Source organism: Eupeodes corollae, chromosome 1 (assembly GCF_945859685.1).
Source record: "Eupeodes corollae chromosome 1, idEupCoro1.1, whole genome shotgun sequence".
Taxonomy (NCBI): Eukaryota; Metazoa; Arthropoda; class Insecta; order Diptera; family Syrphidae; genus Eupeodes; species Eupeodes corollae.
In genome coordinates this window covers 172,861,677-172,882,381 of record NC_079147.1, presented here as the reverse complement: position 1 = coordinate 172,882,381, position 20,705 = coordinate 172,861,677, and the positions used below count along the sequence as shown (strand labels likewise).

General features: G+C 38.4%; 1 protein-coding gene across 1 annotated transcript in view; it reads left to right on the top strand.

Annotated features, from left to right (window-relative positions):
- Positions 1–20,705, top strand: part of LOC129953996 (lysosomal alpha-mannosidase-like) — a 424,309-nt gene that overhangs the window by 250,522 nt on the left and 153,082 nt on the right. The window lies entirely within an intron of this gene.

Below are 20,705 nucleotides of genomic sequence, written 5' to 3'. Positions count from 1 at the left end.
TCAAAAACAAAGCATTCAATTTGAGATTCTACAAGTAGGTTCGGTTATAGTGGCTGTCCAAGATGGAAACGGACACACTTAGGCCAGTTTAATGGCCCATTGTGATACACATGAATCTTGAGGCTTCCTCTTAAGCTCAATGGAACCAGCTTGAGTCCCTTACGAAACGTCAGAGGCTGATTATACCGATATGATTTAGATCGTTTAGATCGTTAAAGAAGAATTCTCCTAGGTAATTCTTGCGTTTTCGAGCTAGAGCAGGGCATGTGCAGAGAAGATGAAAAACCGTTTCTTCCTCATCCATACATCTGCAAAATTCATTTGAGAATACGCCTAGTCTCGTGGCGTGCTTTCCTATTAGACAGTGTCCGGTTATGACACCTATTATCGAGCTTATATGCGTTCTGCTTAGAGAGAGCAGGCACCTTGAACGTTTTAAATCCAGTGTTGGCCAGATGTTTTTTGTGGCTTGACACGTGGTGATGTTGGTCCACCTGGTGCCTGCCCTCCTCACAGCGCCTTGCATTAGTAGCAGTTTACAAGTAGCGATTGGTATGCCAGTACTTGTTAAACGTGGTAGGATGGGCTGTACTGTACCGCTCCTGGCGAGTTCATCTGCCTTACAGTTACCTGGAATGTCTCTATGGCCCGGCACCCAGCAAAGGTGATTATTAAACTGTTGCGCCATCTCCATTAAAAATGATCGACAGTTATGGACTGTTATAGAGTTTGTAGAGACTGAGTCCAGAGATTTGATAGCGGCCTGGCCGTCGGAGAAAATACGGATATCACGTTCTCTTTGAGCCAAGACAAGACTTCTTTTATCGCCAAAAGTTTCGCCTGGAACACGCTGATTGGGAAGACAAAATGAGAGACTTTATTTCAGTCGTTCAGAGTACACACCACCACCAACCCCTTCTTTGGTTTTTGAGCCATCTGTGTAAAAATGGATTGACTCATCCTCCAAGAATGTCCTATACTCCCAAAAAGATCTGGTAGGTATAGAAATCTGGAAATTTCTGTCGAATTGTAGTTGGGGGATGGTGTAGTCTGTGTGCTTTGGAATTGATTCTAAGTACCTTAGAATTACGGAGTGGCCAATGTTGTTGTTAGTCCACTGCGACGAAGCTTTGAGGCGAATAGCAGAGCTTGCAGCTATTTGTTTGCTAAATATGTCAAGAGGTGTAAGGTGGAGCAAGGTGTCCAGTGCTGCAGACGGGGTCGTGCTAAGCGACCCGCTTATACATAGGCAGGCTGAACGTTGGACTTTATTTAACTTCTCCCTGTTTATACCTTTCTCTAAAGCAGTCCACCATACTGCCACACGGTACGTTAAAATCGGTCTGATTATCGATGTGTATAGCCAATGCGTGATTCTGGGCTGTAAACCCCATTTATTACCAATAGCTTGGACTCGGTTTTGTGTGGGTTAACACCCAGTCCACACCGATCAGCCCAAAGTATTAGTCTGTTCAAGGTATTTTGTAAGAGTTCTTTTAGGATATTAAGATACTTTCCTGAAACTGCTATAGCAACGTCGTCCGCATAGGCTATTACTCTGAAACCCTCCGCATCCAGTCTAGTTAGGATTTCATTCACCACTAGGTTCCACAGGAGAGGGGATAGAACACCACCTTGCGTTGTTCCTCTACTAACGAATCGTCTGCTATAAGAGTTGCCCAGTTTTGAGTTAATTATTCTGCTAGTAAGCATTAAATGAATTAACTCCCGAAGCGAACTCTCTACATTTAGAGATGTCAGTGCAGATGTGATTGCACGTTGCACGTGTCCACGTTGTTAAAGGCACCTTCGATGTCAAGGAAAGCAACCATAGTGAATTCTGTATGATGGAGGGAATATTCGATGGCGCGTACTAAAGTGTGTAACGCTGTTTCCACCGATTTACCTTTACAGTAGGCATGTTGAGACGAAGACAGAAGTCTTGTATCGATACGTTCCCTTAAATGGATATCAATCAATCTTTCCAGGGTCTTAAGAAAAAATGATGATAGACTTATAGGTCGTAGATCTTTAGGATTGACTTGGGAGCATTTACCTGCTTTAGGTATAAAAACAACTTAAACTTCTCTCCATGCCGAGGGAACATGGACCAGGTAAAGACAGCTGGTAAAAATTGCCTCAAGGATTGGTGCAATTATATCAGAAGCCTTTTGTAATTCGACTGGTATTATACCATCTGGTCCTGCAGCTTTAAATGGTTTAAGCTGTTGAGAGCCCATTGTAGCTTATCCTTTGTGATTAGACCTTGTGGATATGTTTTGTATTTGAACTTGAACGTGTAAAACTGTTGCAAGTTTTGGTAAGAGAACTACCAGGAAAGTGAGTGTCCAATAAGTTCAGCGATTCATTACATGAATTTGTCCAGGAGCCGTCTATATTTTTCAAGCAGCTTGGCATAGCTGGATTAGTTGAAAGAATTTTCCGTAACCTAGAAGTTTCTTCTATCATGCCACAGAAGGATCGCCAAGAAGATCGTTTGGATTTCCTTAGTGCCTTCTTGTAGATTCTTAGGGATTCTTTATAGGAGTCCCAATGAGAGGCTAGTCTTGCAGCTTTGGCCCGGTTGAAAAGTTTCCTGCATTCCTTCCTGAGCGAGTCAAGCTCTGAGGCCCACCATTGTGGTTTCCTCTTTCCTCTTATGTGTATAAGTGGACAAGCAATTTTTAGCGATCTGTTGATAGCTGAGGTAAGGTCATTGACTTTGTTGTCAAGTTCGTTAGCGTTAGAGGAAGGACTAGATAGTCCAGGTTCTAGTAAACTCTGTAATGAGTTCCTGTATGAAGCCCAGTCAGTTTTCCGATAGTTTCAAAAAGTCAATGGACTCGGGTTATCATCCACATTTATATTGAACTGGATATATCTATGATCAGAGAACGAGTGTTCTTTGGATACTTTCCAGTCCAAGATCATATAGTGTATAGTATCTGAGACAAGAGTTATGTCTAAGACTTCTTGTCGAGTTTTAGTTATGAAGGTTGGTTCATTTGCAACATTACTTACTAAGAGGTTAGTACCAAGAATATAATCAAAAAGAGACTCACCTCTGTCGTTGATATTCGTACTGCCCCATACAATATGATGAGCGTTAGCATCGCTCCCAATAATTAGGCAGATCATTTGCCTTTCCGCTTGAGCGACAACTTTTTCCAGGCAGAAGGCCTATGTGGCCATGGCCAAGATACGCCGACAATAGCCAGAAACTTCCATTGGTTGTTTCCAGCCTAGCTACGGTGGTATCTTTGTCGATGGAGTAAAAATACATTAATGCTACGTTTCACTAGTATGCAAGGGTTCACCTTTATCTGTCACACAAAGTGTTTAGTATCCAGGAGTCCTGAGTCCTCGAACAACGGATCCTACAATCCATGGCTCTTGGATCAGGACAATGTCTTCCGCGTTACTCGCCAGACGGAGAAGAAGTGAGGCCGAGGCTTTTATGGAGTGTTGGATATTAATCTGTACTAACTGCAGTATTTTGGCTACAATTAGGCAGATCAACCTCCACCACGGTTTTGTTCTGATCCTCTGAGTCTGAAGATGAACCCAAGAGTTCGTCCTCGCTCGTAAGGATCATGTTTAGGTCGTCCTCAGTCTCCATTAAGGATGGACTGTCTACGACTTTTGTAAAGGGTGCAGTCGCGATTGGAGAGGACAAGGGTGCATCGTCACCCTCTGTTAGGAGAGAAGACTACGCCCCAGGTTCATCAACCGCTAGTTCACCTTCGGTAGTTTTTGGGGGCCCGCTTTCCGCGTTAACCTCATTTTTTTTATAAATTCGAATTTTAATGGATTCGAAGCCATAGTTTATGGAGCCCTCGTTTCGTTTAGGGCTAAAGGAGTCAAGGATTCTTTATTGAGTACCACAATGGCGCTCCTATAAAACCCCTTCACTTCCTCTAGCTTGGCTATTTTCCAGTTATGCGTCGGAAGGGACGGGTTGCACACTTTGATACCAGCAGGTTCGATCGGTATCCAGATGCGGGCTCTAAGTCTTCTAGGAATGTCTTCCATAGCGACAACCTCGAGCTTCGCACCTGGCCAAACTTCACCTCACGGCTCAAACCATGAGTTTGACATGTCCTTGATGCCAACACCCATCGCTTATAGAAGGAAGTGGTCCTGGAAACTCTCTCAAAATGCTCAAAAAGCCACCCGAGAGCTTAACCTTGACCAACTGCCAACGATCAGCCGATATTGTGCCATCATCATCGCTCCTGTCAATGAACGCAATCATGACTTTGCCCTTCGCGACGTCACTGAAACTGGATTGTTTCCTGATGAAATTGAGGGGGGTGCACCCGAGGCCGTTTTCGTGTCGGTGCGGCCCCCTCAAGAGACCTTTCTCTTTTGGACGTAGAGTCCTTATTGGATCTTGTTATAGCAAGTATGCTTTTGGCCTATTCGACGCTAGCGGTTTGCTGCGTTGTCTTTTCAGCCCCCGATGATGCACCAGAGGCCTTTAAGATTTTCGCCGCTCGCCGCCTTTGTCTATAAAGGCCTTTTGAGAGTTTTCCATTTCTGGAAGTATTCTCACTAGTACTCGTAGGGCCATTTTTCACAACCCTGCCACTACTGAAATTAGGTATCGCTACCTTTTTATTCTCGTTGCTACCAACAGCAGAGGAGGTTCCATGGTTAGCCACTACTCTCTTCTCTGTGTTGGCCGCAAGAGATACGACAGCAGGCTTTGATTTTTGTTTTTGTTGTTTGTTTTGTTCATATTTGGTCCCACGAGATGCGAAGAAAAAAGGTCCATCTGCACAGAGATTCGCATGTACAGATAAGGCTAGTTAATCCGGAGGTCGTCAGGTATCCGGATACTCCGTTAGAGTGGGCTTTTGGGCTGGATCTAAGGACCAATTCAAATTGGGCCCCCAGCCAGGCTGATCATCGGCACGGGTCGTTTAACACCTTAGATCCAGCCCAATAATGATGAGAGGTGGGTGGGGAGTCAGTTGACGTTAATTCATCATTCTGACGTGTAAGAAAAAGATTGGGATTCGGTAACAACAATTCAGCTAGGTTACCTAGAGTGAGAAGGAGTATAGGAGATAGGATCGTTGCTAGCTTTTTCGCCATTACAAACGTGGGAGGTGGGATGGGAGTTGGTGACATAAACGTAGGCTGGTATGCCTTGTTTATGTGGGAATGGATGATGATTTGGGGAAGGTAGAGGGATAAGAACGTCCTTTAGTTTCAGGACTCATCTGGAGAAAATTCTCGAGAATCATTAAACCTTACTCAGCTTCTACAACTCGACAAGTTCGATGTTCAGAGTAGAAGAGTTTAGAGAGTAAGTTTTTGTAAATTATTTTGTGTTGTCTAAATATTTAACAGAATTTATTACTTTTCAGATCAAAAACCTTAATAATCCAATGCTACAAGTGCTTTTAATTCAAAAAACTATAAACCAGAAATAAGTAAAAAACTATGAGGCTTATTCTATTCGGAGTTTCAGTAGGTACGTAAAAAAAGAATATTTTAGTTACTTTGTTTCTAGCTATGGATTATTCCAATAATATACTTGGCTAGCGCCAATCTGGTATTTCAAAGCACAAAAAGCAAATACCCTCAAGAAATTTGGCCAATGTAAAAATCTTTGATAAAATTTTTAATAATTTACTTCATTCGGTCGTCATTTTTTGGCTAATGTGACTTCTTGTGCGGAACCATCCTTACTACAACGAGTTCTTACCTAAATACATAAGTACTTTAAAAATGTAAGTTAAATGTACATAAGAATAATAATCGATTTTTTTAGCGTCTACTTAGCGTTTTCATTTCAGGAGCTGCTGATTATAAACCACGATATTGAAAGCAACTTCTCTTAAGAAATTTGGATTTGTTCAAAACAAGGGTGCTGATTTCCAGATGAGTTTATTTTATATTTTATTTCTCTTATTATCTGCCTCCAGCCAAACCAAAGCAAAACTGTTTGGTTTCATAGAGTGCAACTGCCTCACTAAATGATAGCAGGGTATTGGACACAACTAACTGGACTCACATAGAAAACCGTCGACACAGGAATGCCCCTACAAACTACTTTTATGGTGTTCCAAGAATTAAGAAACCGCAACCTTCACCTGCCGGAAATGTTTAAAAATAATACAATCAGAAATTGTGTTTTTGTGAAATGGTCCGATTGGAATTTAACTCTAAAGAATGCCACAAATGACTTGCCACAATTTCTCAATCAACGAATCGTCTTACGATCACTATTCCGGGAATGTGTACCATTAACTACAATTTTATTGTGCTTTCATTGACCAGAAGGATCATAATGGCAAAAATACTTCAAAGTAAGTTTAACATAAGCCACAAATTTTGAAAGCTCTAATTGTTTTTTTGTTTAGCAACAAATCAAATCAAAGCGGTATTGCAACAAATCTTACAATGAAGATGATTCCAAGTCGATTGACTCTGTCGCTCTGTTGATTCGACGACATGCTTTAAATCAAATCCATTAATAATCAAGGTTTGTCGTGTTGCAGCTAGTTTTTAAATAAAGCTGTATTTTTTTCAACAGCATTAGCCAGGAATTCTTTCTGTTTATCTTGCGTCCGAAGTTTAAATTTCAGTTCTATCGGCAATTTCTTGGGAAATATTTTTCCCACGGATTTTACTATTCTCGAGAATTCATTTCTTCTATCGGGAATGTTTTTCCCTGAGAACAAGTTTTACCAACATAAAAATGAGAACAAAATTTTAGAATATAGACATTTTCGAGAAGTAAAATCGACATTTCTCCCGTTACATGATGAATTAGAAAAAAACAATTATGGTAAATGAGGGACTATTTTGTTAACAACAAAATATATAACTTGGGTAAAGGACAGATTTAGCTAACGGAACTTTCATGGCAAATTGTTAATTGAGTCAAGAATATGCAAAAATAAATTGCATCTAGTATTTTGACATTTCATTTTCGTTTATGTAAAAAGTTGTAATTAATAAAAATGCAACGATTATCAGTGTTATTGCTATAAGAAGAAGAAGAACAAGGAAGGCGAAATGAAACGAGAGCCATACGCGACGTGGTTTAAGAGATCATTTAAATCCATGGAAGTTATCACAAGCACTGTATGTCGAAATATCTATTCGTTTGAATGATAACATTTTTATGAGTATAGCTTTGATGCACAGATTTTATAATTACTACAGAGTTAGCAAGCCGTTGTTTAAATATTTGGTTAAATGATTTTCGTACCTCATGCATAGAAACCTAGCGCTGTTCCTTCTTTTATAAAAATAAGCGAATGCTTGCGCTTTTTTCCGAAGGAGGCTATCAGACCGGAGTGGGGAATGATCATGAAGTTGCGTTGGCTCAATCTTCATTTTCTAAAGTCCTTTCGAATATATTGTGTTTCTTTGAAAGCGAAATATCACTGAAACATCATTGAAATCACTATCCGGTTACTTTTTTCCACTTGACAATTGATTTAATAGCGAACCCAATAGAGATGAGTTTTGCTCTAGCTGTTTCCAAAATTTTTGGACACCATCCTTGCTTTTATTTGTAACAAATGTCCTGATTCTTTTCCATTAAAGAAATCAAATTTTCAATTTGTTTGGAATTTGAAGAATTGGAGCTTTAAAGATCAATAATTTTAGTTGGTTTTAATTACTACGTCACCATGGACAGCTATAACTTTGAGGTAGTTAAGGACTTTGTCTACCTAGGCACCGCTATTAATGCTGACAACGACACCAGCGCTGAAATCAAACGAAGAATAACTCTTGCAAATCGCTGCTTCTTTGGACTTAGAAGGCAATTGAGAAGTAAAGTCCTCTCTCGAGCATGTAAAATCACCACACTCATCATCCCGGTTCTCATTTATGGCGCTGAGGCCTGTCAAAGAAAGATGAGAGCGTCTTAGGATGCTTCGAGCGAAAAATTCTTCGGGTGATTTTTGGTCCCGTACGCATAGATGGAGAATGGAGGAGAAGATATAACGACGAACTGTACGGGCTGTACAGCGACACTGACCTGGTTAGCAGAATTAAAGTCCAACGGCTTAGATGGCTAGGTCATGTAGAGCGGATGGACATCAACGCTCCAGCCCGGAAGGTCTTCGAATCCAATCCAGAGGGACGGCGCAGTAGAGGAAGACTTCGACTCAGGTGGCGCACTCAGGTGGGAGAGGACCTCAACCCACTTGCCGTGCGAAACTGTAGACACCTAGCTAGGGACCGAGCTGGCTGGAGACGCTTGTTGGTTGAGGCCCAGGTCCGCCCCGGACTGTAGCGCCACCTTAAGTAAGTAAGTAGCGCCGTAGCGTTCTAGAGATAACTTACATTGATAACTTTCGTTTGCAAAATTTTAACGGAATATTCCATTAAAAAGAGAGTAAAATTTCCCATACAAAATTGTTCACGATAGGTAAATATTTCTCGCGGAATGTTTCCCTAATTTCGAAAGTAAAGATTGATATGTATATCTAAGCTGAAATGTAACAAAGCTGCTGGAGCAGATGGCTTGAATGCCGAGCTCTTCCAATGAGCTGGGGATTATTTGGTTAGGAGCATGCACCAACTTATATGTAAGATATAGTCTGAAGAAAGCATGCCCGATGAATGGAACCTCAGTATTGTTTTCCCCATTCTTAAAAAAGGAGGCCTTCTCAACTGCAACGACTATAAAGGAATCAGTGTACTAACATCGCTTACAAAATCTTGTCTGCCGTAATAAGTAATTAACAATTTTTAAAATAAAAACATTATACATTTGTTTTTGAGTTTAAAAGCTTTGGCTTTGCCGTCAGCTCGACTAGCAACTTATTCATTGGTCTACTTTGTTTTAAATGCCAGTTTTAATTATATATATTGGTTTTTACATACATTTAAATACATACATATAAACATCTACTAGTTCAATCATATTCTTTCAAAATGGAAGCAGTCTTCTTTAGATTTATAATTGCAGAGTGTACAGGACTGCTTGAAACTTCCATTGTATTGTCTACCATTTAGACATAAGACTTCGCATCTTGCTTTGAAAATTAATTATTGTTACTCAGATTAAATTGTAACTGACTATATAATATTCGACTTTCTGATTCAATTGCTGTTTTTACAAGTTGATTTCGAACCGAGTCTTCATTTAGCTGGATAATTTTACACATTTTTTCTTTTACATCAAGAATGTTTCTTGTACCATTTTGCATATTATCTTCACCAGATGAAGTGGCAATTCGTTGCCATTTATCATACCACCAATCTTTGTTTCTTATTTCGTATAGCAGCATCATTTTGTCCAATTGCTCATCTGGGTAGCCTAAAACTTTAACAATGTAATCCTTTGGAAGCCAGTTTCTAAGTAGATCACATATTCGCCGCATAATTCTGCCGAACCATGATTGTTAGGTTGAAGATTTTTTTGATGACACTCCTTTGAAATTTTTCAACTTCCATTCCCCAAACTTGAGCTACATAAAGAGGACTTTACGACTGAATTAATGTAATTGGTTGACAAATAAAAAAGGTTGTTTGTAAAAATCTTTCTCGAAGTTAAGTTTATTAGACTTTGTGAGGTTTTTGCTTAATCTCAAGGTGTCTACTAAAATTCAGCCGTGGGTTGAGGTTCACTTCAAGATATCTATAAATAAGTTTGTCACTTTCAAAATTTTTCCATTGTACTTTCAATTAATTTCAGCTTCAGTCCGATTGGATCGCGAAAAGATCATTATTTTTTATTTATCTGTATTGATTTGTAATTCACATTTATCGCACTATGTAGCTAGTCGGTTTATTATCAATTGGAGATTTTCTTTCGATTCCGATAACATGTTGTCAGCATATATTAACACATTTATCCGGATTCCGGCCATTATAATTCCTCCAGGTAAGTGGTTAACAATGTCATCAAGCAATAGTGAAAATAAAAGTGGACTAAACGGACAACCTTGTTTGACATAATCAGTACTAAACCATTCAGAATATTGCATGTAAAAATCTGGTTGAAACGCTGCTTTGAAGTCGGCAGACATCGGGTAAACCTTTTTATTTTTATTTTTTATTTTATTTTGCCTCAAATGCTTTGACTATCTATGACAGAGTAAAAATTTGGTCAACAGTGGAATATTTTTTCCTAAATCCAGCCTGGAGGTCTGATAGTATATTTTTCTTTTCTATCCACTTTTCCAAACGGCTCACAAGAACTCCGCAAAATACCTTAGATATGATATTTATTAAAGACTAGCGGCTCGTCCCGGCTTCGTTCGGGTAGACATAAATAGGTACAGATATTTAAGTTATAAGCATGCTAATTAAAACGACCCTGAATCATTAAATTAGGAAAAATTTTATGCATATCTTAAAGCCTCCCTGTACTGTTGACTGTGGTATTTGACTGTGGTATTTGGAAGTGCCACATACAATTGCCCGCGGGAAAAGCACTCTTTGCTTAAGTCGATACCAACTATGGAAAAAGTTTGTCCCTAGGACGGTACATAAGTACATCTGATGCAGTGTGGAGGATATTAGAGTTGTACCTATTTGTGTCTACCCGTGCGAAGCCGGGACGATCCGCACGTACTAAATACAGCCTATGATACTCAGTGATAATGTAGCTTTCTAATGAAAAAGAATTATTAAAATCGGTCCAGGAACATTTTGTATATATTGGGACGATAACCGATTTTTTGAACGAGGAAGGAACTTAAGAATTCATAACAATTTTGTTTAAAAGCAAAACACCTTGCACCTTAAAAGTCGAAATTGATTTCTTAAAAAAATAGTAAGATACAATATCTTCACCTGGTGCCTTATTATTTTTAACTTTTCGTAAAACTACTTCTATCTCAAACAAAGGTATTTCAGTGTCCAATATATCATCAGTGATGAGAAGTTCAGCATAAGTATAGACATAGTTAGAGTTTGCTTGAAAAAGGTTCGAGAAATGAGAGGAAAGATCAGCGGCGAATACACCTGTGTAAGTTATATGTTGTGTACAGTTAATATCCTTCGCAAGTTTCCAAAATTCCCTTGTATTTTTTGTTTTGCCAAGTGATTGTGCTTGTTCATTTTCAAATCCAAGTTACTTTACATATCATACACGTTTACATTGATAATTCGATTCCATGTCTCATTTACGAATTTCTTCATTGTTTGTTTTCTTAAATACTTTGAAAAGAGCAAATAATTTTTGTCTTGCTCTCATATACTCTTTATGAAACCATTTTTGTTTGAACGCTTTTTTAACATTATCGCTTGATCTGTTCGCGGCATTTCTTATGCATGTTATTATTTCATTTAATAGAGTATCTGAAGACTCAATGTCAGTTGGGATTCTTGAGAGACAGATGTCTTGTTTGTATTGAATAGTTTCAGCTTCGTCTTTTCTCCATCTAAGTCGGGGTAACAACTTTAGGTTTGTTTGATCCAGAGTCGGGTTCTGCTTTCCATTCTACAGTTATTGGAATATGACCAGAGAATTGTCTGTATGGAACCTCGAACTTATTTATGAGTTCAATCCAATCATTATTCACCATACAGTAATCAATCACTGATTTGCCTCTTCCAATAAACGTATATATTGACCATCTAGGTCACCCTCGGTACATCCATTTAAGAGAATAAAATTATACTATTGAAGCATTATTATTAAGTGGTACCCGTGGCATGATGGTTAGTGCGTTGGACTGTCATGCTAGAGGTTTTGGGTTCGATCCCTGCCTATGCCATCTAAAGTCTTTTCACGGGTACTGCCTCTTGCGAGGAATTGACAAATTCTCCAAGAGTAACTATTGTCATGAAAAAGTGCTTTCTCAAAATTAGCCGTTCGGAGTCGGCATATAAACTGTAGGTCCCCTCCATTCCTGACAACATTACTCGCACACAGGAATGGTTGAGAGTTGTAAGTCACTAGGCCTTGGTTCTCAACGGACTGTAGCGCCACCCAATTTTTTTTTTATTGAAGCATTATTATTCCAAGCTTTATTCACTCATTAATACTTTAAAATTTACAATAATTTTATAATTACCATTTGATTGAATATATTTACATTACGTTTAAACAAGTATGTGTACGTAAAATTAATTAAATTACAAGAAACAAATAATTCAATGAAGGTTTAAAACAAATTTAAATATATACATTATTTGAAAAGAGAGGTATAATTTTAGGTTATCTGAGCATAAGCCTCCCCCAGACTTCTCCATCTTCTTCTATCTAGTGCTTCTCTCCAATAAAGTGGGCATATTTTTCGGATGTCATCCTTCCAGCGTTTATGTTGTCCACATACGTTTCTTTTGCTTTTTAAGGGTATCCATTCGGTTACTAATTGTGTCCATCGATTATCAGGTGTACGTATTACATGTCCCGCCCATTCCCATTTGAGTTTCTTATGCCTGCGTTTAACGTCTTCAAAATTAGTTTGACTTATATTCTGATGGTTAATTTGCTGGGCAATATGAACGTTCAAAAAAGCTCTCTCCATTGCTCTCTGATATGATTGGAGTTTTATTTCAGTGTTTTTCGTGACTTGCTATGTTTGGCACCCATAGGTGAGGACTGGAAGAGCTGTTGAGTCAAACACATATTTCCTTGTTTTATTCGAAATATTCAATGTAAGAAGATGCTTAACGTTCCAGAACTGCCTCCAAGCGTTCGTCATTCGCTGCTCTATATCGTTTTTTTCTTTGTCTTTGAATGAGATAATCTGACCAAAGTATGTGTAGTCTTCAACGTATTCTAATATATTGTTATTAACACCAACTGGATCATAAGCACCATTTGTCATAATTTTAGTTTTCTGTTGATTTGTTGACAACCCAATATTTCCGCATTCCGAGCACAGTTCGTTTAGCATCGTTTGAGGTTCTTCACTGCTGTTTGCGATAATTATAATGTCATGGGCAAATCGGAGGTTTGAGAAACATTTGCCCATTTGCCATTTATCTTCAATCCTTTATCTTCCCAGTCTAGCTTTCTAAATACTCCTTCTAAGGCTGCGGAAAAGAATGCTGGTGAAATTGGATCTCCTTGCCTTACACCTCGCGATATTTTAAAATCTGGTCCGATGCATTCCGTTTTTATGTGGGATGTGCTCCTGTCATACATTTTCTTTAGGATTGGAACTATTTTTTCATCTACACCTGGATGGAGAAGCGCCTTCCAAATAAATCTCTGCTCTACTGTGTCAAACGCTTTTGCAAAATCGATGATGGCAAAGTATATTGTGATGTTATACTCTTTGCATTTTTCTATTATTTCATTAGATGATCTATTGTTGAAAAACCTGATCTAAAACCGGCTTGTTCAAAAGGTTGATTTAAATTAAGAGTGGTTTTTATTCTCTCAAATAAACCCTTCGCAAAAACCTTGTATATCGATGACATTATGCTTATCGGGCGATAACACTGGTCAACAAAATTTTAACTTTTTTTTGCCACACTGACTTTTTTGATAATTTTTGCTTTAGTTGGTGATCATAAGAAAAAATAACTAGTTAAACAAAATGTGTTGGCCAAAGATTTTATTTTATTGATTAATTTAAAATATTGCGAAATGACACAGATCTTGTTAATCAAAACTGTATTTTTTTTATAAATGACTTAATAAATCTTAGATTTTCTTCCATTTTTCGCTTCTGGTTGGTCCCTTTTAATTGCCCAACAGTAATCCGCTAACATATTTGGGTTCCATTTGCCCTAGTACCGCTTTTCCATATTCAAAATGTGTTGATGAAATCTCTCACCGTGCTCGTCGCTGACAGGCACTAAATTGTCAGGAAAAAAAATCCAGGTGGGAGTCTACAAAGTGGATCCTAAGTGACATGTTGCAACCCAAAGCTTTATATGTCATTAACAGCGCGCTAACCAACTCCCTGTAGCTGTCGCTCTTGTGGTTACCCAACAAATTTGCAACAACATTTTTAAAGCCTTCCATGCAGATTTTTCTAAATCGCTTAGTTTTTAGACGAGATCCTAAAAGTTCTGATTGTTTTTTAGACAAATTTAGATTCCGAACTGAATCATTTAAGGCTTCTTGAGTTATGAAATGTGGCACGTTTGCGATTCCTTTAAACTGAAAGTCTTCGTCCTCGTCAACACATTTACCTGGAGTGGATATGGGTGTGAATGGTCATTCTCAACAGACGTAGTTGCAACTAGTAATAGTTCTGTCAATTTTTTACAATTAGAGACTGGTCTTCTAGCCGAAGATAAGTTAGGGTAAATAACAGTATTTTTTTCTTATATTTTATACCGTTTATGTCAGTGAGACAAAAATAGCAATCCGAAACGTGATCTCGCTGTTCAGTCCATATCATGGGTACTGCAAACGCCATAGGTCGTGCGCCTTTCTTCCAATCTGTTGAATTTTTCACACACGGTATGCAGGAAAACCAAATAACACTCCAACACAAGATTCGTAAAGTTTCGACTTTGTTTTTAAATGTCAGTTCTCCGCAAACATAACATAAATAGATAAGATCATTGTTACACTTCCTCGACATGTTCACAGGGTTAATAACAAAAAAAATGCTAAAACAAAAAGGTGTTAAAATGCAACCGCAAATATTTTTAAAAACGTGAACGTGAATTTCACGTTTTTGCGTTTTACGTTTCAACTTTTGCTAAGCATGGTCTAGAACCCAAAATAATACCGATATCTAACGTTTGCTAAACATGGTCTAGAACCCAAAATAACACCAGTACCAGAAACCTGGTGATGCCGGTATTTAGCATAGATCAGAACGCTGGTGATGCCGGTGTTCTAGAACCCTCTAGTTACAACTACTACTACCGTATCGCTAAAAATGGCGCTGGAGACGTATCACACGTTACAGTGTTTAAGCGAAAGATTTGCAATAGTTGGGACGAATGCTGCCTCCACACTATGAGCTGGTAATTCGTGTGCTCTTCAGCAACAAGAACTTGCCGGTACATTTTCGTAATATCAGCCGTAATAGCATATTTGTGTGTACGAAAACGGAGCAACGTCGAAAATAGCTCCAACCATAAAGATGTCATTCAGTGTCAGTTGAGAAGCTATTCGACTTAAGGCATCGAAAACAACTCTCAACTTAGTACTTGTACTTTGCGGTCGCAAAACACACTGATGTGGAATGAAATAGTGCGGGCCCTTTGGTGTTTCATTATTTGTTGGCGGCACATGACCCAACAAAATGTATTCTTTCATGAAATCCATATACATTCCTCTCAAATCGCTATTTTTGAATAATTTGCGCTCAAGTGCAAGAAATCTACGTTTGACAGCTTCGAATGATGATCCAAGCGAGTTTGAGGATAATTTGAAGGGAAGTTTAACCTCCAAACGACCTGTCGACAAAAGTTCTGTTTTTTCAACAAAGTGTTTTTCACACAATTGTTGTTCTGGAGTAAAATATTTTTTCGTTTCCCCAGGAAATTCTTACAATAACCAGAGTTTTGGTATCTTTTCATCTAAATCTGATAAATATTCACACTGACATACCAGATTGCAATACCCTTGGGGTATTTCCCAGTTATTATCCAGCCAAGAATTGTCTTTTGAATAGTTAAAAATTGAGGGCCAGAATCCAGTAATGCTCGAGCTGTCATATATTCTCCAGACCAGCTCTTTATTTGCACAATTGCAGTGGCAAGAATAACTTTATCAGCCGAAACTGAGGCATGCATAGCTTGAAAACTTGTTGAAGGTTGTGCCGGTAAACTATTAAAAGTTGATTCGTACTGGTGCAATAATGTGTGATGAGATCGATTGCAAACGCTGCATCGACTCATTTTGCATTTCGAAACTGTGTGTCCTTTTCGAAGGCAGTTAATGCAAATAGGAACACTTTAAGCAGACTCGAATCGTTGCTGGACGACTTGAATCTTGGTTAAGTTTGGAGGGCTTATCGGAAAATTTGAACTTTGCACTTGAAGCTTCTTCAGCAGAAAGATGCTGATATCTTTTATTAAGAGCTTCTTCACAATCTTTCCATAAAGGAAGAGTATTGAAATCTAATTGTTCTTCCCATTTTGACCTAGTGATTGCATCCACCTTTGACATAACTAAATGTATAATGATCGCGTTTGTTATATTCTTTTCATCACCCAATGAAAGTAGCGAATCATAAATTGCAGACACTGTATCGATCATGCTTCGCAATGAGGACGCGGATGGTTTGGAAATGTCTTTCAATTCGAAAAGTGTTAAAACATTGGTGAAAAAGATTAAACAATTATTATCGTAGACTTTTTTAAACTTGCTAATACTTTTGGATAGTTTTGTTCTGTAATTTGGAAAGCTTGAACTGTTCCTAAAGCTGCAACTGATAAACAGGAAATTAAATGATTGAACTTTTCAATATCTGGAAGCATTGGATCGTTGTCTGCCAAATTTCTAAAAGGCTGATAAAATTTTTATATTCAGAGTACTTTCCACTGAATGTAGGCAAAGACATTTTTGGAAGTCGTGAATGGTGTGGGTTGCTCAATGAATAATCAACTACACTCGACTTTCGGCTTTTATTGACATGTGATATAAGTAGTGCTTTAGCAACAACGCAAATGTCTTCCAATTCACCGCGAGAATCATCAGCACGATCTTCTGATTCTATTTCCGACTGAAAATTCATCAATTGATCAATATATGAATTTAAAATATTTAATCGACATTCTAATTCAATTGGATTTAACGATAAAGTTTTTTCCTCAAGACCTGTTTTAATGCGATTCATATTATTTTTAATTTGTAATCGCTGATGAACTATAGCCGGATAGGGAACAATTCATACAATTCAGTTCACAATGGTGCAATTTTTTAACTGATATAAATATATTTTAATTTAAAGTTAAATTCAATATTTAAGATTTTAAATTCATTTTATAAAGTTTCGTATTAACGAAACACCCATCAGATAAGCATAGTAAAGCTGGCAAAAATATCCACATAAGTTGTATTAAGAATCTCAGCTCGAATTGTCTAATAATTGTAAATTGGACAACAGAAGTCTACCTTCACCACAATAAATTAATTGACAAAATGGTTTCAATCTTCCTATACAAGAAAATATCTCATCACCTACTCATACATAGTTCATTGCACAGTGAGGATATTTTCGTACAACCATACCTGATACTTCCCCAACATTTATCATCCAAATGCCAGCTGTTTTGGCATTGAGTGAAACTCAAATAGGTGAATATTCCGATCATTCGGAATTCAATCTAAATGGGTATAACTTAGTGCCATTATTTTTTCCTCATCATGGATTAGCCGTATGATGTTGCATACCAACTTCAGCCACAATATGGTTTGTGCTCTAACACAAACTTTAACTTCATGTGGTTAAAATTCACGGTAAATAAGCACATTATCCACACATAATTCTTATATCGAAGTCCAAATCTGGACAGAACTCAACTTTTAACGAATTTGATGCTCTGTCTGACTCCATTCAAAGAACTGCTGCCCATTATTCTCACACTGAAATCGTCACTGCAGGCGATTTCAATGTACACAATTCTTATTGGCTTCGTTATTCTGACCAGTCAACACCCGAAGGAAGGTATGTTGAGATCTTTGCTGAGTTAAATCAATTATCTCAGCTTGTCGATAAGCTGAGACCCTAATAAATACACAATCAGTGTATTACCGCCTCTAGGCATATCAGACCATTGTACCGTATCTGCAAATTCAAATTTCTAAAAAAAAACAGTTAAAGAAAAAACTACGAGAACCGTTTGGCAATATGAGAAAGCCAACTGGGACGGTCTCATTGAATTCTTCAGGAACTTTAATTGGTCACTATGCTTCTTCGATAGTGACGTAAATTCCAGCGCAGATATAATTACAAATTTCCTTCTTTGTGGAATGAGAAATTTTATCCCGAACAGGGTAAAATTTATCAAACCCAAAGAGAACTCAATGTTTGATTCGAGCTGTAAAGAGGTTATTAGGATCAGAGATGTAAGTTTCCGTTGTTACAAAGCCAACCCAACTGAGGAAAACCGGAATAAGTGCAAACAAGCTAGAAAGACATGTACTTGTCATATTCGTCGAACCAAATTTTTGCATGATCAGAAATTAAGGCAAAAATACTACAATGTCCCAAAGGTAGTAACAATTTCTGGTCATTTGTAAAAACGTACCAAACACCTCGTCATCCTCGGTTTCAACGCTCGTCCACAATGACACTCCCACAGTTTGCTGTTAATTCGACGCTACCGGAAAGTGTCATGAGTCCTCCTGTTCTTAAAAGCGTAAATGATTCTATGGGACGAATCTTCTTTCGCACTCGTGCAGTTGCAAGAGTACTGAAAGACCTTGACATACACAAATCCACTGGCCCGGATAGTATCTAGCCAATTGTTCTGAAGAGGTGTTCTTCATCGCTGGCAAAACCACTTCGTAAACTTTTCCATCTTTCCTACTCTACAGGTCTCTTTCCGAGCAGATGGAAAATAGAATTTGTAAAGCCTGTCCCTAAAAAAGGTGAATCGTCCTCTCTCTCTAACTATCGTCTAATAGCACTCACTTCCCTCACCGAACAGTGGAACGAATCTTCAAATCGTTTTGGAGAAAGTAATATTATTGCACTTGATATTTCAAAAGCGTGCTTTTGGTTTTGATGAATCTCTTTTTCGTTGGATTAGAAATTACCTTTCTAACCGTTCAATACAAGTTGTATCTGATGGTTCCAAGTCTGAAATTTATAAAATAAATGCTGGTGTTCCCCAGGGCTCCGTTTTGTCTCCGACTCTCTTTCTTATAGTCATAATTGATCTTATGTGTGCCAATCCTAATCCACTAACCTGTTTCGCCGACGACAGTACCCTCAGCTTCTCATACTCGTTTCTAGATTCACATCCTTGTCCTTCGGTTGTAGAACTTAAACGGCAGCGTATGATAAGCTTATTAAATTCTTATCTTGACAGCATTGTACAATGGTGAATCAAAAGCAGTGTAGAATTTAATGCTTCAAAAACTCAATGCTGTTTCCTGTCGTTAAAGAGTAACCTACCCCCGATGTCACTATCCATGAGTGGCACATGCATCCAAGAAACTAATAACTTGGTAAGTGTATCACAGATCACCTTTTATGAAATGATCATATATTTAATATTGCCAAAAATGCTGTCAGGTGCTTAGGATTTCTCCGATGGTGCAAGAAATTTTTCACCCCTTGTGATCTGGCTGTAATTTACAAAGCTTTCATCTGTACAAAGCTTGAATTAAATTCGCATATCTGGGCAGGTGCCCCTAAAACAAGTTTAAATCTCTTGGATAGAATACAAAAAGGGCTTAAAAATAATAGGCGATAGAACTATAATAGGAACATTTACATCGCTAGAACACCGCCACAATGTTTCATACCTTTAGTTGTTTTATCGATATTTTTACAAACAATGTTCTGTCGAACTAGACAGTTGCATTCCACCCCTTAAATGATTCAACCGTAATACTCGCACTTACAGGAATGCTCATCAGTTTACCCTTGAGCTCAATTTGACACTCCATTTGTTAGCTCTTTAGAGAAAGCAGATCTCTTTGCTAGGCAGTTCGCTGCCAATTCAACTCTGCCAGTGAGTGTTATGACTCCGCCTGTACTTGAGCGAGTTAATGATTCTATGGGGCAAATCTTTTTTCGCACTCGTACTGTAGCGAGAGTCCTAAAAGATCTTAACATACACAAATCTGCCTGCTGGTCCGGATGGTATCCCCGCTATTGTTCTGAAGAGGTGTTCTTCATCGCTGGCAAAACCACTGCGTAAGCTTTTTCATCTGTACTACTCCTCAGGTCTCGTTCCGAGCGGATGGAAAACCGCATTTGTCCAGCCTATTCCCAAAAAAGGCGAATCTTCCTCACCGTCTAATTATCGATTTATTATCAGCTCAAGAAATATCTTGAAGAACGGAAGCTTCTTAATGACCGACAGTATGGCTTTCGTAGCAATAGGTCCACTGGTGATCTCATGGTTCATCTCACCGAACAGTGGAACAAATCTTTACATAGTTTTGGAGAAAGTAAGATTATTGCACTAGATATTTCAAGAGCATTTGATAGGGTTTGGCATCAGGCTCTCTTATCGAAAATGCGTGCTTTCGGTTTGCATGAATCCCTCCTTCATTGGATTAGTAATTACCTTTTGAATCGTTCAATACAAGTTGTATTGGATGGATTCAAGTCTGAAAACCACAAAATAAATGCTGGTGTGCCCCAGGGCTCTGTTCTATCTCCAATACTCTTTCTCATTTTTATTAATGATCTCCTGTCTGCAACATCTAATCCAATACATTGTTTCGCTGACGATAGTACTCTTAGCTTTTCATATTCGTTTTCAGATTCACACCCCTCTTCTTCGGATGTGGAACTGCAACGACAAAATATGATAAGCTCATTAAATTCCGAACTAAACAGCATTGTACAATGGGGAATAAGAAACCGCGTGGAATTTAATGCTTCGAAAACGCAATGCTGTCTTGTATCGTTAATGCGAAATATACCCCCCCTGCCATTATCCATAAATGGCACTTGCATCGAGGAAACTGAACATCTGGATATTCTTGGTATGTGTATCACCAACCACCTTTTGTGGAACGATCACATACGCGATGTCGCCAAAAATGCCGCAAGATGTTTGGGTTTTCTAAGGCGAAGAAGTTTTTCTCCCCCTATGATCTGGCTGTTATTTACAAGACTTATATAACTCCCATATCTGGGCCGGTGCTCCTACAACTTACTTAAGCCTCT